Source organism: Triturus cristatus, chromosome 7 (assembly GCF_964204655.1).
Source record: "Triturus cristatus chromosome 7, aTriCri1.1, whole genome shotgun sequence".
Taxonomy (NCBI): Eukaryota; Metazoa; Chordata; class Amphibia; order Caudata; family Salamandridae; genus Triturus; species Triturus cristatus.
Window position 1 is genome coordinate 573,940,699 of NC_140590.1, and position 27,184 is coordinate 573,967,882.

The following is a 27,184-nucleotide window of genomic DNA, read 5'->3' on the forward strand; positions in this document are numbered from 1 at the left end:
TACGCGACTCTGCTCGTCAGTTTCGGAGTCCAAGTGCCACCCATGAGCTCTAATGTCAGTTTCTTTCTCTCCGTGCCTTCAGATGCGGATCCGGAGCTCCGCTTATTCCATCAATTTGTGAAAAGATATTCTCAAAATATTTTAGTGGGCCCCTTGCCCTTACCATGTCATTTTAGGAAGTGACATGTCCCTTCCTAAAATGACATGGTTTTAACCTTGTATGAACAATGAAAGACCCCCAGGAGGTGTGCATCTGGACACATGACTCCAAGGCCTCCTACTGTTGCGACCCGATGAATCCAGAGGCCATCCAAGAACATGAAGTGAAGCTCTACATGGTGAAGCACCAAAAGGCAGAGGATGTGGTCCGTCGGCTTAAACTGCCGACTTTGGTGCAGGAAACCAGGGTTCGAGCCTCGAGGTCGCGTCCACATCCTGTGATTCTGGGCAAATCACTTAATCTCCCGTGCCTGAATGTGTAAGGTAAATACGGTGCTCATGTAAAGCGCTCCAATACCTTTGGGTCGAGTTCGCGCTATATAAATATGCACAGAAAAAAAGGTTCTGCACCATTCCCACTCCGAGTCGAGATCACAGACTTGCTCCCACTCCTGAAGTTGTTCTGAAGCAAATCTTCCTCCTGGTCAAAGTCTTTAGGTACGTCAAAGATGAAACATTAGAATTCCACATGGGATTTGACTGCTTCCCATCGCTCTCGTTCTCCAGAGAAGGCACGTGGGTGTCACTGTGCCTTTAGGTTTCACTGTCATTCCATCAAAAAGTCAATTCCATCCTTAATCCTATGCACCCAAGTTCCTGGGTCAGTTGGCCATGTTGCAGCAGGTGAAAGCCTTTTGGGAGGCCATGCTGTACGTGCTTGACATGCTTAATTTCCCTCAAGTCACCCTTCAGACCCCAATGATCCGCAGGGACCCCAAGTCAGGTTATCACTGGTGGGTTCACCCTCTGTGCTGTCTGAGCCAATCAAACCTTCTTCGAGTCCCATACCAGTGTCTGGACCAGATCTGAAATCTGCTCCGGCTCATTGACTATCGATGGCGGCACTGAAGGCACCGGGGTTGGACGAGGAAACGCAACCCATTGTGGTGTCTGACTTCAAGCAGGTTTCATCACGGCCTTGACTGAGGCCACTTCCAGATCTTGATGTACTGCAGCCTAAATTGGATTAATCAGACTCAGACACAATTCCACTACCACGCAACTATGAACAGACATTATACCAACTTTTTGGTTTGGACTCTGATCAGAGTCAACCATGTGGAGACAATAGTGGTGGTAATGGGGAGGAATTTGCCTCACCGTACAACAACAGCTAGTACATGCACAAATAGAATTTCAGTGGGCTGTATACCTCACCCAACCCTGGGTTGGTGGCCCCCCAGGGCCAGCAACAGAAGGGGGTACTTCTTTTGCCACTGTGATTAGGAGGGCTAGTGATGTCCTTATCTCCACCTCCCCATTATGGAGGTAAAATCAAATATTTTACCAAAGATCTTGCAGCCTGGCTAGGCACTGGCAGACCTTTTTTGCCCTTCAGTGACGCCCTCACTGACACACTGTTGGGCACTTGGGCTAAACCATGTTCTGGTCGCTATTCAACTGACAAGTTGCTCCGTAGACCTGCTCCAGATGACCCGGATTTCTTAACTCATTATCCAAACCCTGAAAGTATGGTGGTACAGGCGTCCACCGGTAGACTACCTTCCTAACTGCTCTCCCTGCCAGTGAGTCACAGCAGCGGGATACATTTGGTAAGCATATGTTCTGCTGGCAGGGCATGGCATAGTGACAACAACAGGCTCCACCTCATATAAGACTTCCCAGCCCTTTTGATGTTAAGGCTGTGAGCCCAAAAGACAACAACCTGCCATCAGGAGCAGAGTTCATCCCAATCCTTCATTCTTCCGACCACCATTTAAAAACCTCTTCAGTGCGCCTTTAACAGCACACAGCCTTCCTGAAGGAAGCAGGATCAGCCACTTTCTGCAGGGGTGTCAACACATTACATTTGACAGATGGCTCCTACAGGTTATCCAATAGAGCTATGGCCTGCCATTTCGTTTCAACCCACTGCTCCTGGCCCCTACATTGGACCACTCCTCAGAGGACTTTGTCTGTTTTGTGCCAGGATGTGCTGCCTCTTTTGGCCGAAAGAACCATAGAGAGGTTGCCAGCTTAGGAAGTAGGGTCTGGGTGCTATTCCCGCTACTTCAGGGTGAGGTTCTCTCAGCCATGGATCCTGGAGACTGGATGGTGGTGCTGAACTTGCAGGATGCTTATTTTCACATCCCTTCCCTGCAGGCCCACTCATGACACATGTGGTTCAAGGTCGGCCTTGAGCACTTTTATTTTGTTGTACTCCTTTTGGAAATTGCAGTTCGCAAAGGTGATGCCAGTGTTCGCTGCCTATTTTCTGAGGTAATTGAAGGCAGGCTCGACACAGTTAGTCACGGACCACTTTCTGTTAAAGACAAGCCTATTGACATCATTGGGATTGTTAGACCTGGAATCCTTGGTGTGGTTTCCCCTAACTTTTTACTGTCAGACCTTCTGTTTTTGCTGACTTAGAATTCTGCACACTTTACCACTGATGATAAGTGCTAAAGTGCTTGTGCTGTCTCCCTAAAATGTGGTAACATTGGCTTATCCAAAATTCTCATATTGAATTTATTTATAAGTCCCTTGTAAACTGCACTACATGTGCAAAGGGCCTGTAAATTAAATGTTACTAGTGGGTCTTCAGCACTGATTGTGCCACCCACTAAAGTAACCCTTTTAACCTGTCTAGGGCCTGCCGCTGCAGAGCCTGTGTGTGCAGTTTTAACTGCCATGTCGACCTCTTGTCAGGCCCAAACCTTCCTTTTTAATACATATAAGTCACCCCTAGTGTAGGCCCTGGACAACCCAAGGGCAGGGTGTGTTTAAAAAGGACATATACTTTTAAGTTTTTTCATGTCCTGGTAGTGAAAAACTAGTTTCTCACTACTGCAAGGCCTATCTCTCCCATAGGATAAGATTGGGATTACCTTATTATATTGTATAAGTGTAATTCCCAATTGTGAAGAGATTAACTTTTCAAGTTTGGTGTCTCTAGACTCACAATTTAAAATCCAAACTTATGGGGAAGTCGTATTTTAAATCGCGATTCTGAAAATGTCACTTTTAGAACATTGGCATTTTCTTGCTTTAGCCATTTGGTGCCTGTTGCCTGTCCCTGATCACATGTCATGGGAGGGTGACAGCTGGACTTTGTGTATTTCCCCTAGACAGCCAAACACAACAGGAGCTTAGGTGTGACCTGATGGGCCATCCTGGGAGGGGAGAGATGGACTCAGCCTCACTTACAACTGAATAGGCTGTGTCCTGTCCCCACGCAAAGGGCTGCTTACCCCCCTGTAGTGAGTCTGGAGCCAGGGCAAGAAGTGAAGGCATCTGTGCACTTCAAATGCATCTCTTCAAATCTCCCCACTTCAGAGGTGCCACTGGGTATAATAACTGGACCTTAGACACCACCACTTAAGTACACTTCTGGACTTGTGGATACTCTGCTAGGAAAAAGGACTGCTGTGCTGCTGAAAGAACTGCCACTCTGCTGGACTGCTACTCTCCTGGACTCCTGCTATGCTGTGCCTTCTTGCCTGAGTGAGAAGGACTGGACCTGTATCACTAGAAACCAGAAACTAGAGTGACTCCAAGGGCTAGTTGGCTGGCCTCCTGATTTGCAGTCTCGGGGACAAAGCAGACTTCCAGCCACCTTGCGTCTGCATCTGGACTCTGCCATGTGTGAGTCTGCCCCGCCAAGTGGTGTCATCCAAGTCCTGAACTCTTGGAAGTGGCCCTAAGTTACTTGCTTCAGCAGAACTGAAGCATCTTTTATCGAACTGACACATTGCCGCTGTTGCATGGCTCAGAACCCGCGCATTGCCCCTGCTGCATGGATCAAAGCCGACGCATCGCTACTGCTGCGTGGACCGGACCCTACGCATTGCCTTCGGAACCCCCACTGTGCAGGGTCCCGGCACAAAGTCCTCGTATCTCCATAGGTGGCAGCCTCGACGACGATGCCTGCCTCTGCAATACAGCACGCCGTGATTGGAGCCGAGGCATCGCCGCTGCTGTGCGGAGCAGGAACAGTGCATCACAGCAACTGCGTAGATCAGCACCGTTGCATTGCCTCGTTTTCCACACGCATCCTTAACGTTGACGTAGTTAGAATTAAGATACTTTTGTTCAGTGGACCTCACTGGGTCCCTGTATCCGACCCCTACTCCATCACTGTCCGCCTAAACTTCTGATTTTGTCCCTATCCAGCGCAACCAGATATGCCCAGAAAGCGCTTATTGCTTCTAAGTTTTATTTTACCGTTTATTCTTTAAAAATTCACAACTCAAATTCTACTTATTGGATTTTGTTGTTTTGTTCTTGTTTCCTTTCTTAACATATTCTTTATTGTTGTGGGATCTTCTTGTGTGGTGTTGTCACAGTTTTTACCTTTTGAAGTGTTGCACAAATACTTAACACATATTCCTCAAGTTAAGCCCTACTACTCTGTGCCAAGCTACCATATAGTGAGCACAGGTTAATTTGGGGATTATTGGGGCCTTACCCTGCCTATGAATGAAGTTACGGCTTGACCAGGGCTCACACCCCAGTCAACCAGAACCCAGTTTCGAACATTTGTGATCAACGGTGCGGATAAGATTTGTGTTTGTGCAATGCCATACAGTAATTTGGTATACACTGCTATTCCATATCAAAGACACATTTTAGTCAGTTCTCCCAGATTGGCCTTAATGCTTTTTCCAAACGTATTTTTACTCTAGCTGGCTAATGTGTCCGTGAACCCACCTGTAAAGATGGAGTTTGAGCTGGCTACACCGTGGTCCAACTCAAGGAGTTTTGTCAGGAGAGGGGGGTTGGAAAGGAGCACTAAAAAGGAAGAGATCCAAAAGTCCTTGCTGGCATGGGCAGAGGCCCACCAGACCCCAACAGATAATGAGGAGGAAGAGTTGGAGGATGAGTAGGAATTGTAGCAAGCCCCGCAGGAGGGTTTTGGACTGCAACCTGTTGAGAAGGTGGGCAACATACTTCCAGGATTGGAGATTCCTCCCCGGGCAGGGAATAGTGCATCATCCTGGGGCCTGATCCCAGAGTATTTGGAGGACAGAAGGGAAAAAAGAAAGCTCAAGTTGGAGCTGGCAGCATTTCTTCAGTGCCCTCTGTAGACAAGAGAGTCCACATTCCTAAAGGTCTGGGGCCTGACTTTGCTGTGGGAAACGATATTGATAAGTGGTTTGAGGCTTATGAGATTGCCGTTTTAATAAGCAGAATCTCTGAGGAGGATTGGGGGACTAGTCTGTGGAGGCATATCCCTAGCGAGGGGAGGGACACCCTATTGCCCCTGGAGAAGGAGGACATGATGAGGTATCCCCATGAAAGAGGCTCTTATCAGGAAATATGGATTGACCCTAAAAATGCATAGGCAATATTTCAGGGACAGTCAGAAACTGCCAACAGACCTTGGTGGATTGTGTTGATTATTTTTGCAAGGCACTGAATGGTTGGGTGAAGGGCAGTGAAGTAAAAAGTTATCAGGGGCTGTACAATTTGATTGCAAAGGAGCACATGTTCAGTGTTCGTTTTTCAGATCTGTGCCAACACTTGATTGACAGTAAGCTCTCTGACCCCAGGGAGCTTGCTAACGAGGCAGACCGCTTAGTCAGCACCAGGGTTCATAAGAAGGTATGTGGGGGAGGGGGAAATCACCACAAGGGTAGGCATGAGAAGGAGGTGGGAGATCCCCCAACTGGAAAAAAAGAGATGGTTCCTTGACAGTAGGTCTGCAGGGAAGGTACTCCCCAGTGCTATGAGTGCCAGCAGGAAGGGCACTTCAGGGGGGATGACAAGTGTCCCAAGCAGGCACAGTCCCCACCGGTGGGCAGTCCCTGGTGTTGGCTGGTGTAGTGCTTGGGGAGGAGATTGTCCCAGATAGAGTGGGGGACAGCAAAGAGTTTACCCTAGTGTCCCTGGGTGATAGAGAGATGGTGCAGATTACTCACATGCCTAGTAACCCTAAGAAATACACGCAGTGGGTCACCATCAATGGGCAGAGGGTGGAGGCCCTCAGAAACACTCAAGCCAGCATGGCATCTGTGAGATGTCACAACTACAATAAAATCTGGTAGTCTCAGAGAGAGGAGCAAAAAACAGGTTATCCCAGCAACTAAGATTGAAAACACCCAGCGTGTATCCAAAAATGAAATGAACCATCCATTTTTAATCTCACTCACTAGCACTGCACTGACTTCTCCATCACCCAAGCTACCGATATCCACTCTCTAAAGGAGATAACAGCAAATCAAGTAATTTTCTTCTTTCTTGTTTGCACTTCCTTCTGTTGTTGGTTGATGTAGCCTGATCGCAATCCGATCCACAGTATCTCTCTCAGTGATCTGGAAGAGTTCTGGTAGGAAGGAAGGATATCCAAGTGATGACAGTGACCTCTCTTGGTAGTTGATGGACATCCTATCATCTGGCGAAGGCTGCCTCTCTTTATACACTCTTTCTGGGTTAATTTCATTTTTGGATACACGCTGGGTGTTTTCAATCTTAGTTGTTGTAATAACCTGTTTTTTGCTCCTCTCTCTGAGACCACCAGATTCTATTGTAGTTGTGATTAATTGTATTGGGGATTAAATCTGTGGTTTGGTCTTTAAATTCTCCCTAGGACCCCCCCCCCCTTTTTCTCCCTTTGGAAGTTGTTATGAATCTGTCAGATATCATCAGGTGACCTCAGAGCAGGTAGCCCCTAATGTATTCTACCAAGTTGTTGCAGCTGATAACCGTTAGAGTCACTATCTAGTGGCTCTGGTTCCGTTTGAATGGGGGGGTCTCCGGTTCAGTGAGAGAAGCTTTAAATCCGTCCATGTCTGTGGATTGTCTGCTTTGTAATGACTTCGAGCATACCGCATGGAAGGAGGTGGTGATAGGGTTGCCTGAGTGGGTGTGCCTGACCACACTCTCCATGACAGTCTGAGAAGGATAGTCGAAAGCACCTGGAGCCTGGAAGAATGGCTCTGGTGCCTGCTAAAAGGGCAAGGGGTGTGGAAAACCTGTTCCTGAGACTCCCACAGTCCGGAAAGAGGCTGGCCATGAGGGGGATGCCCCATTGGCCTATAGTAGAGAATGTGGCCGAACTGGGGAACCTGCCTGAGCTGGCCAATGGGCAGCAGGAAGGGGGTCTCACCAGGGAGGGGTTCTGCAAGGCGCAGAGGGATTGTCCTATTCTTGTAGGTCTACAGACGGAGGCCCAGGCTGCTGGTGATGCTTCTAGTGAACAACTTATATACTGGGAGAATGGTCTCCTGTATAGCAAGCCTAAGGTTCCTAATCATTGTGCAACCTGTATGTTTGTGGTCCCTCAGAGCTTCAGGGCCTTCCTACTGGAGCTGGCTCATGATGTACCCCTGGCAGGTCATTTGAGGCATGACAAGACCTTTGACAGGCTTATTACTCACTTTTACTGGCCCTAGATGAGAAATGCCACAGATGGGGTTTGCAGGTCCTGTCCTACCTGCCAGGCCAATGGCAAGTCATGTGGGAATTGCAAGGCCCCCCTGCAACCTTACCTATTGTTGGCACCCCCTTTGAAAGGGTGGGCTTTATCATTGTTGGGCCTCTGGACCCCATAACGGCCAAGGGCATCAGATTCCTCTTGGTCTTGGTGGACCATGCCAACTGGTATCCAGAAGCTATCCCTTGAATGACTGTGACCGCGCCCACAGTAGCCAGGGCCCTGATGGGGATCTTTACCAGTGTGGGATTCCTCAAGGAGGTAGTATTTGACCAGGGTACCAACTTCATGTCAGGGTACATGAAGGTCATGTGGAAAGAGTGTGGGATAATCTACAAGTTCTCCACTTCTTATCACCAACAAACCAGTGGACTTGTTGAAAGGTTCAACAGGACCCTAAAAGGCATGATTATGGGCCTGGCAGCATCCATGAGGCAGAAGTTGGATGTCCTCCAGCCATGCCTTTTGTTTGCCTACAGGCAGGTACTGCAGAAGGAGGATGACTTTAGCTTCTTGGAACTCTGTATGGGAACTCTTTGAGACTACATCTCAGTTTAGTGAAGAAGGGCTGGGGACAAGCTCCCGGTAGAGCCCCCAAGGATGTGGTCAGCTACATGCTGGCACTCTGTAAACAGACAGTGCACTTCCGGAAACACGCACAGGAGTATCTGGAAGCTAGCCAGAGAACATGAAACAGTATAATGACCGGATTGCCACTCTGGTCGAATTTAAGCCTGGTCAAAAAGTGTGGGTAATGTAGCTCATTGAGCCCAGGACCCTGCAAGACCGCTAGTCTGGGTGAGGTGCAGGAGTGCAAGATTCATATCACCTACTTGGTGGACCTTAAGACTCCCAGGAATCGTTTAGGGGTCCTTCATGTCAATCTCTTCAAGCCCCTCTTTGAGAGGTCAGAGCTTACCATTCTCCTAGTTACTGATGATAGGATAGAAGAGGAAAGTGAACCTCTCCTCAACCTCCATCCTTCCAAGGAGCAGGATGGGTCAGTGGATAATGTCATCCTCTCCCATACATTGACCCTAGATTAAGAGAGATTCTGCTGCCAGTTGCTGGGGCAGTTTGCCTCTCTATTCTCCCTTATCCCAGGACTCACTACATGTTGTATGCACGATATTGATACTGGGAACAGCATGCATGTGACAAATACATTTTACAGGTTGTCTGACAAGCTGAGAGCCAGCATTAAGGAGAAAGTCTCCAAGATGCTGGCATTAGGGGTTATTGAGCCCTCAAACCATCCTTGGTCCAGCCCAGTGGTGTTAGTCCCCAAGGCTGCCCCTCTAGGTTTCACACCTCAAATTAGGTTCTGTGTGTACTACCGTGAGCTTAATGCTGTCACCAAGACTGACACATGCCCCACCCCTACAGCTGATGAGCCCATAGATCGGCTAGGAGCTGCCAAGTTCCTCAGCAACTTAACATCTGGAGACAGACAGACTGCCTTGCCTGAGGAGGCCAAAGAGAGATCTCCGTTCTCTACCCCAAAAGGGCACTTCCAGTTTCTAGTAATGCCCTTTGGGTTGAAGAACACCCCTGCAGGCTTTCAGATGTTCAACCAGGTCCAAGCTGGCTGGGTTGGATAACTGCAGTGCCGCCTATCTTGGCAACATTGTGGTCTTCAATTCTAGCTGGGAGGACCACCTGTGCCACCTCAGAGATGCTCTGCAGAGGGCAGGCCTGACTATCAACACCAGTAAGGGGCAGATAGGCCTCACAAGCTACTACAAGAGATTTGCCACAGGGTATGGCACCATTGTTGCACCCTTGACAGCGCTAACTTCCAAGAAGCAGCGCGGCAGGCCATCTGGACAGAGGCGTACCAGAATGCCTTTGACACCCTGAAGAAGGGCATATGCACAGCTCCTGTGCTCAAGGCCCCTGACTCCTCCCAAGAATTAATTGTGCAGACAGATGCCTCAGAGCATGGCATAGGGGCTCTGCTCTCAATCTAAACAAAGAGGGCCTGGATCAACCTGTAGCCTTCATCAGTAGGAGGTTACTTCCCTGGGAACAAAGGTAGAGTGCAATAAAGAGGGAAGCCTTTGCTGTGGTCTGGGCACTGAAGAAGCTAAGACCATGCATGTTTAGTACTCACTTACCGGTTGACAGATCACAGCCATTTCAGATGGTTAAAGCAGATGAGGGGTGACAATCCCAAACTGTTCAGGTGGTCCATCTCCCTACAGGGAATTGGCTTTATAATGGAACACCGTCCTGAAGCAGACCACACCAGTGCTGATGGTCTCTCCAGATTCTTTCGCCTTAGTGAAGAGAACTCCGAAGGGGTTGGGTAGTTCTTCCTGCTTTCAGCGGGGGAGACACATGTTAGACCTGGCATCCTTGGTGTGGTTTCCCCTAACTTTTTGCCTTCAGACCTCCTGTTTTTGCTAATTTAGCTTTTGCTGCCATTAGGAATCTACTCACTTTACCACTGCTCACCAGTACTAAAGTGCTTGTGCTCTCTCCCTAAAACGTGGTAACATTGGGTTATCCACAATTGGCATATTTAATTTTACTCATGAGTCCCTTGTAAAGTGCACTACATGGGCCCAGCGCATGTAATTTAATTGATACTAGTGGGCCTGCAGCACTGATTGTGCTGGCTAAGTAAGTAGCCTCTTTAACATGTCTTAGGCCTTCTGTTGCAGCGCCTGTTTGTGCAGTTCAAACTGCCATGTCGACCCGCAAAGTTATTTCTTTTGCCAAACCCAACCCTTCCTTTTTGATGCATGTAAGTCACCCCTATGGTAGGCCATGGACAGCCCAAGGGCAGGGTGCAGTGTAGTTAATAAGTAGGAAATGTACTTTCAAGTTTTACATGTCCTGGTAGTGAAAAACTTACATACATTTTTCACTACTGCAAGGCTTATCTCTTCAACTGGATAACATTGGGACTACCTTATTACACTTTATAAGTGTAATTCCCAATTGTGAAGAAGTAGACTTCTCAAGTTTGGTATCTCTGGGACTTCTCAAGTTTAAGTTTTTGTTATTGAGTTTTCCACAAACAAAAGACCATACAAGGGCCGGATTAAAAACACAAAATAGAGCGATATACATTCTACAGCCAAGCTGGATCTGGCATGGCGACATTATATTAGGCGAAACAACAAAGGCAAATTCTGAGCCAAAATTGGAGTGCAGTTTGTACTACTCTGTCCCTGTCGGAAACCAAAAACCCTAACCCCCCCACCCCACCCTGTAGCCTCTGTACCACATTGATCCAATCCCATGTCTGCATCTGTAGCTGCGCCAGCTAATCGGTAGGTGCAGCGGGTGAATCCTGCCAAAGGTCTGAGAGACGTATCACTCTTAGGTACTTGGGTTGGGTAAGCTCATGAAATTCTGACGAGAGCAGTGTTAGGAATGGGCCCCAGATTTTCTGAAAGGAGGCGGTGGAATTGTTCAGAGGAGCTGAGATGCGCTCCATCCCCAGAATGTACCAGAGCCATTGGAGCCCATCTGTACGTGTAGGGGAACCCCAATGTGATAGGATGTTTTGCAGCGCTGCCCCTAATGCCAGCCCCATTTGGCGTCCTCTCCTGCTTTTAAGTGGATAGGTGATCTGGTTAGGAAGACCTAAAACTACATAGAAAGGAAGCCGCGGAATCTGTGTGTCGAACAGCTCATCTATCCGGTCTAGGATCGTGGTCCATTAGTTAGACAGCAGTGGGCATTCCCATAATATGTGTAAAAGTGTACCCTCGCTGTCACAGCCTCGCCAGCAAGTGGGGCTCCTTTGCGGATTACCTCTATGCAATCGCGCGCGCGTGAGGTACCAATATGTGGCTATTTTCATAGCTGTTTCTATACTGGCCACATTCCGGGCCGTGTGTTTTGCCCTGCAATAAATCCCTTCCCAGTCCTTCTGTGTACAGTCCCCCCCTAGTTCTCTCCCCCACCTCCTCTGGCTCGGCAAAGTTTGCGACGGGGGTTGCGTCTAACCATGTCGTACATTTCGGAGATCAGCCCCTTATCAGTGAGCTTAGTAATGAGCCTTTTTTTGTATTTAGTTATGTGGCGGCCCCCCTGTTCCTTCATTCTCGGTTGAAGTACCCAATGTCGGAGTTGCCAATACCCCAACCGCTCAGACTCGGGAATCCCGTATTCCAGCTTCATTTGGGTGAATGGGAGGACTCCAGAAAGGTCAAATAGGTGCCCCACGGATCAACAGGAGGTGTCCCGCCAAGCTTTGTAAGATTTGTCGGACACGCCAGGTGTGAACTCACTGTTACTGAACAGGGGAGTCAAAGGGGAGGGATAAGTTGTAAATTTCTTTGCTATTGCCACTCCATCCCAGACCGACATCACCGACCTGGTGATTGGGGACCCCATCAAACCGCGTGGGCGTTGGGTCTTTGTTAGAAATGGAGGTCTCTAGTTGGCAATGGCTGGCCACTGTCCAAGTAGGGACCCTTCTTCCTAAGTCAGAGTAAGTGGGCTACACCCTTTGATAACCCCTGCTCAACCCTGTGCTAACGTAGCACGAGCAGCTAGGCTTATCTCAGAGGCAGTGTGCGAAGCATTTATGACCATACACAGTAACACAGTTGAGAACACTACAAAGGGACACCACACAAGTAGTTATAAAAAATAAGTATCTTTATATATAAACTTAACACAAGACCAATAACAATAAAAATCCACACTACTAGAAAATAGGGTTACTCTTGAAAGGCAGCAAAAATAGTTCTAAGGGTGCAAAGAGGAGTTCAGTTCAAGGCAGTGGTCTCTGCGACCCTTTTACTCACAAAATACCTGGATTCTGTAGCAAAGCAACCAAAATGTCACTAGGAGTTGTAGCGATGAGTTTCTTTACGCTAACCAGCGATGCGTTGAATCCTTGCCGCAAGGGAGGATGATGCGCTGATTTGTGTGCAGGACAAAGCGACAAACTTCTACACGCTAAACCGGCGATGCGATGAAATCCTTGCTGCGAAGGGAGGATGATGCGCCGAGCCTGTTGCGTGTGCGATGTCGTTAAGCGATGAACTTGATGCGATGATCTTTGGTTAGCGAGCGCTTTGAGGCCCGCAAACATGCGATGCGATAATCTTCGGGTTTGTGAGCATTTGGCAGCCCGCACACAGGTGATGCGATAATCTTGCAGTCAGCGAGCCTTTGGCAGCCCGCAGACAGGTGATGCAACGATCTCCGGCAGCGAGCACTCAGCGGCAGCAGCGCGATGATTTTCCTTACGCTCTTCAGCTCCGGCTGCTCGCTATCGGGCGTTAGCAAGGATTTTCAGCACTCTCTTCTCCACAGTAGAACTAGAGGTCCTGGAACTCACAGGAGCCTCACCTGCAGATAGAAATCCTCGCTGGGAGGAAACAGGAGGCTGGTGGTGGAGTCTGATGTGCCTGAGACTCCTGCAGGAGGCTAGCTCTCTTCTAGCCCTTGGGTGATTGCTGTAGCAAAAATAAAAGTTCCTTCAAAGTCTTTTTCCTCTTCTTCCAAGTCCAGTAGTAACCACTGCAGGCCAGTCCAAGAAACAGCACACAATCACAAGAACAGTCCTCTCCTGCAGATTCCTTCAGTTACACGGACAGAGGTTCTTCTTCTTGTCCAGGAGAAATACAAATTGTAGGGGTTTCAGCACAGATATTTATGCCCTAAAAGTCTTTGTTCTCAGAAGCTGCAAGTCACTGAACCCAGCCAGAACCAGTTCTGCCCAGTCCTGGAGCACTTTGTTTATCAGGCTGCATCCTTCCTTTCAGAAAGAAGGGGTGTGCCATCAGACGCACCACAGGAGGTGGAGCCAGCATTGTGGAGGGAAGGCGCAGCCCTATTCAGGTCCCAGGTGCAACTCCTCCCACCCATCTAGATGCAGATCTCTCTATTCACCACTGGGATAACTCACCCTGTCTCCTGGAATTCCCCAGCCCTGTCACTCCAGAACCAGACAGCCAATACACATAACAGCAGAGCACACTGGAAGGCTTAGGCAAGAAAATACCTACTTTCTAAAAGTGGTATTTTCAAACACAGAATATAAAAATACACTTCACTAAAAGATGTATTTTAATATTCTGAGCTCAGACATACTAAATTCGTCATTCTACCATGTTCTTTGGGTCAGTTAGGACTATAGAATGTAATAGTCAAACTGACCATTCTGGCCTATGGAGAACAGGTAGCCTTACAGTAGTGAAAAACGAAATTGGGTGTAATTCACTACCAGGACATGCTACACACATCAGGGCATGTCCTACCTTACACATACAATGCACCCTACCATAGGGGTGGCTTACATGATGCCAAGGGAAGGTCCAGGGGCTGGGAAGTGTGGGCACTTCACAGCCAAGATGGCAGTTCTGGACTGCACACAGACACTGCAGTGGCAGGTCTGAGGTACACTTTGCAAGCTGCTTCTGTGGGTGGCGCAAACCAGCGCTGCAGGCCCACCAGCAGCATTTGGGTTACCAGCCCTGGGCACACACAGGCCACGCTACTAGGGACTAACAGGTAAACCAAATAAGCCAATCATGGATATACCAATTCACATGTCATATTTACACAGGGAGAGCATATGCACTTTAGCACTGATCAGCAGTGGTAAAGTGCCCAGAGTCATAAAGCCAACAAAAACAGGTTAGAACAAATCCAGGAGGAATGCAAAAAGCTTAGGGATGACCCTGCAAAAAGGGCCATTTCCAACAGTCTGTCTCAAAAAGGGCACTTTCCAGAGAGGGATTCCCGCCAGGGCATAATCCTGGAAAAGCCATTGTTTTGCAGATTCAGGCCGTGCCCATTCCACTAAGTAGCGCGGTTGGGCTGCCTCATAGTAACTGAGGAGTTCTGGTATCCCTTGCCCCCCGTACTCGGGCTGACCATATCCCAAGTCTTGCCCTGGCCCAGATTAATTGATTAATGTCCCGCTGCATTGAGGCGATCGCACCAGGAGGAGACTCTACCGGAAGGGTTTGGAACGGAAAAAGCGCTTTAGGTAGGAGTGACATTTTGACTGCTGCTATTCTTCCGAGCAGTGAGAGGTGTTGTTTGCTCCAGGCACCTACGTCTGACTTCACTTGTCATGCCAGCTTGGCATAGTTCAACTGGGTAGCTCGGCGCACCATTGCTGCCAGGTCTAATCCTAAATAAGGAATGGAGTCCACTATGCGGATTCCGGATAACCATTTCTCCCTCGGGTTGAGCGTGTGAGGCGCTGGGTTAATGTTGAGAATGAGAGATTTGCCCACATTGACCCGGAAGCCAGACACTTTACCGAATGCATTCGATTCCTCTAAATAGGCTGGGCGGGAGTCACTCGGCTCAGCCAATGCAGCGATCACGTCGTCTGCATAGAGGCTGATAGGGTGCGCTTCGCCCCCGAAAAGGATCCCACGAATGTGGGGGTTATCTCTAACCCTCTGCACCAGAGGTTCAATGTAGAGGGCAAACAGCATGGGCGAAAGTGGGCATCCCTGGTGAGTACCCCGCTGTATGGCAAATGGGCGTGATAAGATGCCGTTCACCCTAATCGATGCAGTAGGTCTGTTATAGCAGCAGCCCACCCAATCCCAGAATTTCTCCTCTATTCCAAATTTAGTCATCGTGCGACCAAGGAAATGCCAGTTCACTCGATCAAACTCTTTTTCAGTGTCCACTGTCAGCAGGAGGGCATCCATTTGTTTTTGGTGAGCCTTATCAATAGGGTTCAGTATTCTCTTGGCGTTGTCCCCACATTGGCGTGACTGTATAAACCCGGCTTGGTCTGGCTCGATCAAGTTCAACATAATCTGCCCTGTCTTAATCTAACCCCGCTAGCTGTGCCCTAGTGGCCTTCAATTGCCTCCAAACCCTTGGTGCCCCAGTCCGGCTATGTACCCTCTCGAGTTCCTGAATTTGAGCGGATAGAGATGCTCTCAGCTCTCTGCACTCTTTATTATCGGCTGCTGCTATTGCTATAAGCTCCCCCCGTACCACTGTTTTCACGGCTTCCCAAAGTGTCATGACAGCTATGTCTGGGGTGTCGTTGAGGGCAAAATAATCCTGGATGCACTTAGTGAGTTGGTGCCTCACTGTGTCCTGGTGAAGCAGATTTTCTTTAAGCCGCCAGCAGCCAGGCTGGCGAGGGCTCTGTGGCAACAGAATATTCGCAACCAATGCGTCATGATCGGGAAGGGCAACCGGTTTGATGCTCACTGACGTGACTGCCTTGTTACCCTCCCCTGTGCCTAATATGTAATCTAATCGCACATAGGATCTATGTGCGTTGGAGAAAAAGGTGTATTGTGTGGATGTTGGATGAGCCGCCCTCCAGATGTCGACTAGTCCCATCTCCTGTAGCCATTGCTTGCCTTCCCCTGTCATTTCACCCCGGTGGCATCCGCGGTTTGTGACCTTTCTTTACTTGAGTCCATTACCATGTTCAGGTCTCCCCCTATTAATGTCATGCGGATCTGAGGAGCCAGTGTGTCCCCTACAGCTGCTTTGATGAAGCTCACTTGCCCTACGTTAAAGGCGTATATGAGCCTATCACAATTTGTTGTGAACCGAATTGTACCGTGTAGGCCAGGAGTCTCCCCTTCATCACAGCTACTTTCACTTTCACCACCCCGCTACAGCGATTGGAGAAGAGTATAGCCACCCCTGCTTTTTTTTCTCCCGTAGTGGAGAAATATTACTGTGGGAACGCTCTCGAACGCATACAGTGATAATCCCTGGCGAGGAGGTGTGTCTCCTGTAAGAGACATATGTCGGCCTCTGCATTTTCCAAATAGGAGAGTATTGCACATCATTTAACTGGGTTGTTAAGACCTTTGACGTCGAGAGTGAGTATTTTCACTTCCTTAGCGACTATGACTGGAGACAACAACATGAGCTGGTGCAGTACTCAGGGTAGGCACCCCTCTCCCGTATGACAACCCGCTCCCTCTGTCAAGTGGTAAGGCTTATGCCCAAGGGTGTATGTGGGATGCCTTACATTTTGTGTCCTCGAAACTCCCTGTAAGAGAAACATTACGGCTACCTGACTCCCTACTCCCACCTGCTGAAGCCCAACAAACAAACAGGAAACACTGCCCCCAACAACCCAGGCACCCACCCCAGGACTGTCCCGACCCTTCCCACCCTCTGACCCCAGCCCATTTGCTCCCCCATTCCCTATAGTACACCAATTCCCCCCACCCCCTCCCTAACCCCAAACGAGAAGCTCCGAACTGTCCACATTGTCCAATGCCCGCCCCCCAAAAACGTGGGAAATTGGTAAATCGAAAGGTAGGAAGCAGTTGTGGTCCAATTGTCCCGAGCTCCCCGCCAATCCCACCCTGGTCAGCTCATCTACAATGCTGACTATTGCCCCGGCAAAGTCACGAGTTGTCCAGTGATGCTGTGTCCTTGAGGACGGTGTCTAGGGCCGCCTGCCTCTCTTGCACTATAGTAGTAGGGTCTGGCCCGAGACTGCGAGCGGGAGAGCAACTCCGACCCCTTCTCTGCCACTTTTCCCCCCTTGGCCTCCGTGCTCGGCCAGGCACCTCCTCCAGGCCCTGATGCTCCAAGCCGAGGATCTTGCAAGCTTCTTGGAGGGATCGGAGTTGGCACAACTTGCCATCCCATTTGAAAATCAGGTGAAAAGGATGGCCCCAAGAGTAAGCCACCCCTTGTTTTCTCAGGTGCGCCGTCACCCCTTTACACTACCTCCTCTTCTGCAAGGTTATGGCAGCTAGGTCCTAGTAGAGTGCTAGGGAGTTACCTTGGTATTTGATTGGTTGCTTCGCCCTGGCCGCTCATAAGATGCGGTCCTTGAGGGGAAAATCTGGAAGGAAGGCTAAGATGTCTGGTGGGGGGGGTGGGAGCGCGTCGCTGCACGCCCATGCGACGCGCTCGGTCAATGCGAATTTCAAAGTCCTGCGGCTCTGCCAGAATGTCTCGGAACAGCCCTTGTAGGTATTGTGCCACGTCGGACCCCTCAACGTCCAAAGGAACACCCCACACGCGGATGTTATTCCGCATCGAGCGGTTTTTGAGGTCCTCCGTGTGTGCCTGCAAGTCGATCTGGTGCTCCCGTAAGCGTATCACCTCTTGTTATCTCCTCGTCCGTGGTCTTCCATGGCAGCTACTCTTTCGCTGATTGCGTCGACATCACGGCGAATCTCCTTCACTTCCCCCGCAACCTCGCTTTTAAGTGTCTGAAAATCCTCCCTCAGAGTGTTAAAGAGCGATTCCAGGAAGGATCGAGTGATCGGGACTTCCCCCTCCTCCAAGTCCATTTGTGGTTTTGATGCCGGGGACATTCTACTCCCTTTCTCCCCTGACAAGGAGCCTTTGGTTAGCATCTCCTTCAATGACCTCTCCCCCTTCCTCCTCACCGAGGATGTAACTGGGCCGCAGTCCAGCAGAGGATCGCTCCTTCACACTCCCAGGGCTGGCGCCAGCCTCTTCCTCCTTTCCGTGCCTCGGGCGCCTGTTCGTTCACAACCGCCAGCCGATGGATCTGGCCGTAGGGTGGACTCCCTCGTTGAAGCACTTGCCGCTAGCCGAGCCCACCTGATACTGGATAGGGCCTTTGTCTTCTTGCTGGGTGCCAGCCAAGCCGGATGGGACTCCTCCCCAGATGGTATGAGGCCGTGCAGGCCCCTCTCTGTCGTAGTTTGAAAGCTATACAAAAGGGGGTGGTGATGGACGGAGTATCAGAACCAATCAAACACTCACACCCAGTCAACAGATCTGGGTTTGATCCATCACCGTTCTTTAGCCCACTCTGCCACCCCAGTTCAGACATGGCAATATGCAAATCAGTCTGACCCTGTGCCTCATGGGAACAGTCCAGCCCGAACTGCCAAGCCATGCCTTTCCTGGACCGGAAACAAGCTTCCTAGGACCGGTTTCTGGCATTTCAGCCGTCTTCAGCCAGGCTTGCTTGAATCCAGTGGCAAAGTGAGCAAGGGACTCAACGTCTGAGCATACCCTGCCAACTTATGGCGAACAAAGCAGTACAAAAGGGGGTGGTGATGGACGGAGTATCAGAACCAATCAAACACTCACACCCAGTCAACAGATCTGGGTTTGATCCATCACCGTTCTTTAGCCCACTCTGCCACCCCAGTTCAGACATGGCAATATGCAAATCAGTCTGACCCTGTGCCTCATGGGAACAGTCCAGCCCGAACTGCCAAGCCATGCCTTTCCTGGACCGGAAACAAGCTTCCTAGGACCGGTTTCTGGCATTTCAGCCGTCTTCAGCCAGGCTTGCTTGAATCCAGTGGCAAAGTGAGCAAGGGACTCAACGTCTGAGCATACCCTGCCAACTTATGGCGAACAAAGCAGTACAAAAGGGGGTGGTGATGGACGGAGTATCAGAACCAATCAAACACTCACACCCAGTCAACAGATCTGGGTTTGATCCATCACCGTTCTTTAGCCCACTCTGCCACCCCAGTTCAGACATGGCAATATGCAAATCAGTCTGACCCTGTGCCTCATGGGAACAGTCCAGCCCGAACTGCCAAGCCATGCCTTTCCTGGACCGGAAACAAGCTTCCTAGGACCGGTTTCTGGCATTTCAGCCGTCTTCAGCCAGGCTTGCTTGAATCCAGTGGCAAAGTGAGCAAGGGACTCAACGTCTGAGCATACCCTGCCAACTTATGGCGAACAAAGCAGTACAAAAGGGGGTGGTGATGGACGGAGTATCAGAACCAATCAAACACTCACACCCAGTCAACAGATCTGGGTTTGATCCATCACCGTTCTTTAGCCCACTCTGCCACCCCAGTTCAGACATGGCAGAACGGTGATGGATTAAACCCAGATCAGTTGACTGGGGGTGAGTGCTTGCAATGTTCAACACTCCGTCCATCATTTACTTTGGTTTTTGCTGTAGTTTGAAAGCTAGGCCAGGACCGAGGGCCCTCTGACCACCTCCACCCTGACTATTCCGTTGCCCCCAGACCCCGCAGCGGGCCCCCTTGTAAAGGCCGGGACGTGAGCTCCACTCCCAGAGGCGTGCCCAGTAAAACGCAGGGGCACCCTGAAGCGATGCTGCTCTTCCCGCTCGGAGCTCCCGCCCGCGCCCGTCTCCTCTGCCAGCCGCGTAGGTGTGCCCCCGCGCCTCCGCCAGGCAATATCCTTGGCCGGGTAGCTGCTGCCCTCACACACAGTGCAGCGGTGCCGCTCTCCAGCTCCTCACCTCGCTCTTCAGTGCTGCAGGCGCAGCCCTCCCGCGTCTGGAGCCTGCCCAGCTCGGAGGGCCTTGTTCTGGCCTCTCTGGCCATTACGCTGGTAGGCCCTATCGCCGATACTTGGGGTTGGGCTCTCCCCTGGGGGTAGTAATTAGTGGTGGCAGGCCCAGCAGGGCTAGGCATGATGATCACTGCCCGCTGCACCCCTCTGACAGCCGCCGCCACGCCTCCACCAGGCGACGACCCTGGCCGATCCCTAGTCCACTCTGCACGGCGGCTCCGCTTCCCGCTGCCGCACGGCGGAGCTCCTCTTTGCGGTCACGGCCACGTCCTCTCCACTGTTCACCGGGCCAGCGTCTCTCCTCCCAACCCAATGGCCATTGCGATGGCGTCAGGTTCTCAAGCACGCCCGACAGTCAGCACTCCACAGCCACCTGCAGGGTATTCCCCTGGCGTGGACGTTTCACCGCTTCCCTGTGGGTAGCTATATGTGGCAGGAGATTTTGTCAGGTCTGGGCTCCATTTTCTCCCGCCGCTGCTCTGTAACTCCAGGCTGTCTAGCAACGCCGGTCGGGCCGTCCACCCCGCAGTGCACACCTCCGATACTGCCCCGGCATTACCTCGCACGTTTCCACCGGCAAGGACAGCGCTCACAGGGTCTGAAGTGCTAAAAAGGACCGGGCGAGAAGAGCCAGGGAGCAGGGAGCCACCAGGAAGTGCGACTCACCAGTTCGTCATCTTGGCCATCGACTTCTCAAGTTTAGTGTCTCTGGAATCACAATGTAAACTCCAAACTTATGGCAGAATCGGATTTTAAATAGCAATTCTGAAAATGCCACATTTAGAAAGCTAGCCTGGCTGAAGAAGAGTGACATACCCTGAAACCGGTGCCAGGATGCTTGTTTCCAGTCTAGGGAGGACCTGGCCTGGCAGTTCAGTCTGGCCTGTTCCCATGGGGCACAGGGTCAAAACTGATTTTTATATGGCTGGGTCCAAACTGGGATGGCGTAGTGGGCAAAAGAACAATGGATTTAACTCAGATCTTTTGACTGGGGGAGAATGTTTTCATTGTCAGCATTCCGTCCATCATTTGTTTGCTGTAACACTTTTCGCCCTAAGTGGGATGGGTATGCCCAGACGTGGGTCCCTTGCTCACTGCGCCACTGGATTCAAGCTAGCCTGGCTTAAGAAGGGTGACATACCCTGAAACCGGTACCAGGATGCTTGTTTCCGGTCCAGGGAGGACCTGGCCTGGCAGTTCGGTCTGGCCTGTTCCAATGGGGCACAGGGTCAAGACTGATTTGCATATGGCTGGGTCCAAACTGGTGTTGCGTAGTGGGAAAAAGAACGATGGATTTAACCCAGATCTTTTGCCTGGGGGAGAATGTTTGCATTGTCAGCATTCCGTCCCTCATTTGTTTGCTGTAACACTTTTCGCCCTAAGTGGAATGGGTATGCCCAGACGTGGGTCCCTTGCTCACTGCACCACTGGATTCAAGCTAGCCTGGCTGATGAAGGGTGACATACCCTGAAACCGGTCCCAGGATACTTGTTTCCGGTCCAAGAAGGACCTGGCCTGGCAGTTGGGTCTGGCCTGTTCCCATGGGGCACAGGGTCAAGACTGATTTGCATATGGCTGGGTCCAAACTGGGGTGGCGTAGTGGGCAAAAGAAAGATGGATTTAACCCAGATCTTTTGACTGGGGGAGCATGTTTGCATTGTCAGCATTCCTTCCATCATTTGCTTGCTGTAACACTTTTAGAAAGTTGGCATATTCTTGCTTTAGCCATTTGGTGCCTGCTGCCTGTCTATGATAACGTTTGTGGTGGGTGACAGCTGAGCTTTGTGTATTCCCGCCTAGACAGCCACACTCAATGGGAGCTTAGGTGTGACATGAAGGAAGGAGCTGGACCCAGCCTCACTTATACTAGAATAAAGAATAAGCTGTGTCCTGTCTTCACACAAAGGGCTGTACTGAATCTTGAGCCTGGACTGGAAGGTAGGGCATCTGTTCACTTCAAAGGCATTTCTTTGAAGTCTCCCTACTTCAAAGGCACCACTGGGTATAAGAACTGTGTCTCATACACTTCAGTACACTTCTGTACCTATGGACAATCTTCCAGGAAAAACTACTGTGCTGCTAAAAGTACTGCCACTGTGCTGGACTGTTACTTTTCTGGACTCCCGCTTTACTGTGCTGACCTACTGCTCTTTTGCCTGGGTGAGAAGGGCTGGACCTGCATCACTTGAACCCAGAGTGACCCCAAGGACTAGTTGGCTGGTATCCTGATCTGAAGTCTCAGGGAAATAAAAGACTTCCAACAACCCTGCTTCTGGCCCTTTACTCTGCCATCTGTGAGTCTGCCCTGCCAACTGATGCCATCCTTGTCATAGACCCTTGGAAGTGGGCCTAAGGTGCTTGCTTCAGCAGAACCTACGCATCTTCTGTCAAACCGATGCATTGCCGCTGTTCCATAGCTCAGAACCGGTGCATCAACCCTGTTGCATGGATCACATTGCCTGAGCTGCGTGGATCGACACGGACGCATCGCCTTTGATACGTGGATCGGACCTGATGCATCGCCTTCAGTACCACCACTGCGCGATGCTCTTCACAGCGCTGGGTCCTCGCATCTTCCTCGACCGCAGCCTTGGAAACGACGCCAACCTCTAAATTGCAGCACTTTGCTCATCGGAGCCAAGGTGTCACCACCGCTGTGTGGATCAGCACCGGCGCATCACTTCGTGTGCACCACGCATCCTCGATGTAGACGCAACCAGGTTTGAGGTACTTTTGACTTTGTCCCGAGCCGGCTTGACCAGATATCCCGAGTAAGCGCTTCTAAGTGCTATTTAACAGTTTATTATTTGAAAATTCATAACTCAAGTTCTAGTTATTGAATTTTTGCTATTTTGGTCTTGTTTTAAACTGGCGCGGGATCTTTTTGTCTGATGTTTTCAGTTTTTTCTGTTTGAAGTATTGCACAAATGCTTTACACATTGCCTTCAAGTTAAGCCTGACTGCTCTATGCCAAGCTACCAGACGGTGAGCACAGGTGAATTTGGGAATTGTTGGTGCTGCTTGACCAGGGCTCACACCCCAGTCAACCAGGAACCCAATTTCTAACAGGGATTCATAGCCAACTAGCCAAAGTTATACCTGTCTCCTTCATAGAGGTTCTCCTGAATTGGAGCGATGCTGAACACAGTGCGCCTTCGAGGTTTTTTTCCCGACTAATGAATCCAGAACATTTGGACTCCGATCTCGATGTTTCAGCCTCTATCCCCTGGCTCAGAGAGGTGGCTCTGAGGCTTCTTGGCCTTCATCTTGCTCGCCAACCATGCCAGGTAGCACATGAGAGCTTTGCAGTGGCATATGTAGTCTCAGTCGGCCCAGCACCAAAGGAACGTGTCAAAGTCCATCCAAATGTCAACTGAGGCAGCAAAAGATTTGCAGTAGTGGCTGATCCACTACAGTTTGGCCAGCGGCAGACCCCTCTCCCTTCCCCACCAAGAATTGACTGTGGCAATGGATTATTCGCTACTGGGTTGGGGAGGTCATCTGGGCTCATGGCATCCTTGTGGTTATAGATTGGGCCAACAGAGTGTGGCACCTGGAACTTCGGGGCTTTAGCATTCACCTCCGAATAGGCTGACACTTTGCAAGGACCTTCTGTCACAGCAGCAAGGCAGGGTATTCCACCTGAGCCTCTACCTCCTTGTTTGGAGATTGAGCGGCGACAGTTGATGTCCTTTGATCTTCCTCCAGGGGTCGTTGTTGTAATGGTTTAGATCCAGTCACCCTTCAACTAAATCTGTGTATGCAGGGTACTGGGTCAGTTTGTGGCTTGGTACGGTACCTGCCAGTTGGACTCGTTGCAGACAAAACTGTCCGATGTGTTGTTCTTTGCTTTGTTTTTGCCCCAGCAAGGTGTTGCTATCTGTCCGTTCAGCTTTTTTACTATTGCTGGATAAGCTGTGCATTAAAATAACCAGTTGTGATTAGTTTCTTATAAGGTTTGCCGCTTAATTTTCCACCTAAGTCCTTTGTGATGCCACAGTGGAACTTAAGTTTGAATATTGCAATTATGATGTCTACCCCTTTTGAACCAACGCACAGTTCCATTGCATCCATTCACCTTCCTTGTTGTGATGACATTTGCACAGTGGGTGAGTGAACTTCAGGTCCTTTCAATCCAGCCCCTCTATACCACCTATTTTGCAGACAAACTGGTGTTAAGAACTCAAGCTGTGGTGACACCTTGTCATGGTGAACAAGCCAACCGATGCTTTATCCATTGAAAGAGGAAGAGAGACTTCATTGTTTGGATCCCAAGATGACAGTTAATTTTTACATTAATCACACCAAGGAACATCGGGTAGACAACAGATCTTTGTGGGTTCTCTGTGGTCAAGAAGGGGAAGGCAGTATAGAAACGGAGAATCTGTCCTTGGATAGTTCTCTGCATTAAAATCTCCTATACACTGGCTAAGAAGCAGTCTCCAGAAAATATTAAGCCCCATTCCTCCAGGGCCAAGGCTGGTGGATGTTTAAAGCTGAGCCATCACACAGACCACATCACCTTGAGAGATACTTTTTTGGTATCTATTCACAAGGTGAGGAATCTGTGGTTAGAAGTAAAAACTAGAAGAACAAGTTACTCAAATTCAGTAATGCTCTTTCTTATGGATACTAATTCTACCCGCAGATTCCTAGGCCTCTCTCCCCACCATAGTATTGTCTCTTCCATCTAAAACAATCTCTATATTTCAGAATCTTCACACAGGTTTGTTTGTTCAATTTGTCGATGGGGCCTGCATCTGAATTGATGGTTGAGTTAACGCTTGTGGGTGGTGCTGATATGTGATCCAGCTCATCACATCCAGAACAGAACGGCGTCAATGCGGAGTCACACAGCACCTCTTCGCAGCATGCAGGAGCACAGCTTTTGAATTCTCTGTATCTAGTCAGACGTCCATGGAAAATCACATGGTGAGGAATCTGAGGTTAGATAGAGTACTCACCAGAAATCCTGTCAACTGATTTGTTCGACAGGATGGTTACGACAGATAAGGAAGGTAGGGGAATGTTTTTTGAAGACTAGAGCATAATACAAACTGCATGGAGTTTTCAATGGCCTGGGAAACTGAAAGACTTCTACAGTTATTGTATCACAAAGTACAATTTTTGTTTATAGCTATCAAGACAGTGTCAGTGTCATACAGAGTACACCACAAAATTCAATAATATTCCTACATGAGAAGCAGTACACTCATTATTTAATTTATACCAAGGTAATGAATTAAAAAAAAAAAAATCATAAGTACATACTGATAATAGTTTTGAAATTTACATATTACACAAGTAATGTATCCTAAAACATTGCCCTGTTTTAATTTCATTTTACTATTATTAGGAGTCTATAAGAACTGCATAGAAATGTCGGTTAGTACATCCTACATCTTGTCATTTTCCATCACTGTTGAACCCTTGGCCTTACCTACTGTATCTAATAGGGCACATTTCCTTTCTTTGTTTTTTGCAATTCACATTCTAAAATAATGTGATTGAGAGTCTTGGGAATAGCATATCTGTGCCAGCAATTTGTCTCCACCAAAGTAAGACTGTTTCCATTCTTTGAAGAATCTGGTCTAACAAAGTGCTTCCTAACTAAACCCTTTAGAACCATGACCAATTTTTAGAGCGACAAACTTTCATGACCCACATAGCTTTAATGGACATGAGGCGGGGGCACTTTTTAAATGTAATAGCATCAATTATAAACTTCACGACCTATACCACACCCTTCGATATTGGACAGTGGCCCAGATATTATTCTACCAATAAAAGTGATAGAAGGTTAACTGCACTGAGTCTGAAGCTGAACACTTTTCAGAGTGGGGTGCTAGCCTGTAGCATACGTTCACTACAATCACAAGGCTTCTGAAAAATATTGGTGTCGATACCAGTGATTTTAGCAGAATTTAGAAACCCCTTCTGTTGCTAGGTAAGGGGAAAGGCCTCAATCAATGTTTGTGTTAAAAAGAGGCCCAATGGTGCATTTTTTTGGGGCGGGGGGGGGGGTGCCTGTTTGTCTGTGTGTGTGTTTGTGTTCATCTACCTCAGCTGTTTCCAGGAAAGTTTCGGGGTGATCTGTTAAGCGAGGGCTGAGAAAAAAGGAGGATTCCATAAAGCAAAATCCTGATGCATTTTCCATAGATTTCCTTAGACAAGGCTACAGCAAAAACTGCTAAACGTAATTGCACCAAATTTGGCAGGAAGCTAGATCTTGGTCCACAGATTGTGCTTTGTGTGATTTGGTGTAAATCCGTTTAGTAGTTTTTGAGAAATTAAGGGTAAACATAATTGTATATTTTGGTAGTTGAGTCCACAAGAATCTCAGAGACTATCGGAAAAAAATACTTTATTTGATTAAAAAAAAAAAGTAATCATAAAAGCAGAACATACACACCACACATATACCAAAAAAACAAAAACAAAAAAAAAATGATAAAAATGGCCAAGAATTATATGAAAGTTCAAATTTTTTAAAAATATATAGCGGCAGAACGTTAATGATGTGACAAAGAAATAAGTGTTACTGTCAGAGACTAAGATGGGAGCCGCCCCGGGTTATAAGGAAACCCAGAGAATGTAAACATTTCATTAAAACAGTCATCAAATAGCAGTGTCAATAAAAATCATCGAAGTCACATACCCTGATATTGCAGGTGTTGAGAGCACAGGAGAGACCAGAATGAAGTCTTGTAGGTCTACAGTTTTGTTTTAGACACCTGTGACTCTATTTAGAATTGTTACCGGGCCTGCAATTTGCTGATTAAATTTACGATTTACATGATAAATAAAAATAGTAAAACTTATGTTTAAAACTGTATTCTCTGGGTTCAAGGCCGCAATAATTGCCTGCCTGCAGGACCGAGCTCCCAGTCTATTCCATTCTGGCCTCAATTTTAGTCTACGCTGAGTCAGGAGAGCGGGGCAGTGGCATGTAACATGCTCCATAGATTCCACCGAGGCCCCACAACCCCTGCACTGTTGATTATTTGACGAGCAACGCCAGATAGGTAAATGTTTCAGCAAGTGACATTCCCCCAGTCTAAGTGCCATAAATTGCAATTTTAAATACAAAGAGTATGTGCAGGGCAGATATGATGACGGTGATGCCAACTGATAAGAGTTAATGACTGCCCATGCATGCTTGCGTTTGGCAAAAGAGGCTTTGTCGATGGTGTGGGACAGAATGCGAGTACGCTTCTTAATGCTCGTTTTAAAAGCTGTTTGACTGCGGTTTAGGTTCCAGAGATCACCTGCTGAAAATTGCTGAAGACATTCATTGAAGAATTTACTATAGGACCCACTTGGATTATTAGTGCCAATATCAAACCACAGCAAAGACTCAAGGGAACCTTGAGTCTTTCCTCTTGGCCAAAA

General features: G+C 48.9%; 1 protein-coding gene across 13 annotated transcripts in view; it reads left to right on the top strand.

Moving 5' to 3' along the window:
• SPATA20 (spermatogenesis associated 20) overlaps positions 1-27,184 on the top strand; it is a 2,191,885-nt gene that overhangs the window by 878,345 nt on the left and 1,286,356 nt on the right. The window lies entirely within an intron of this gene.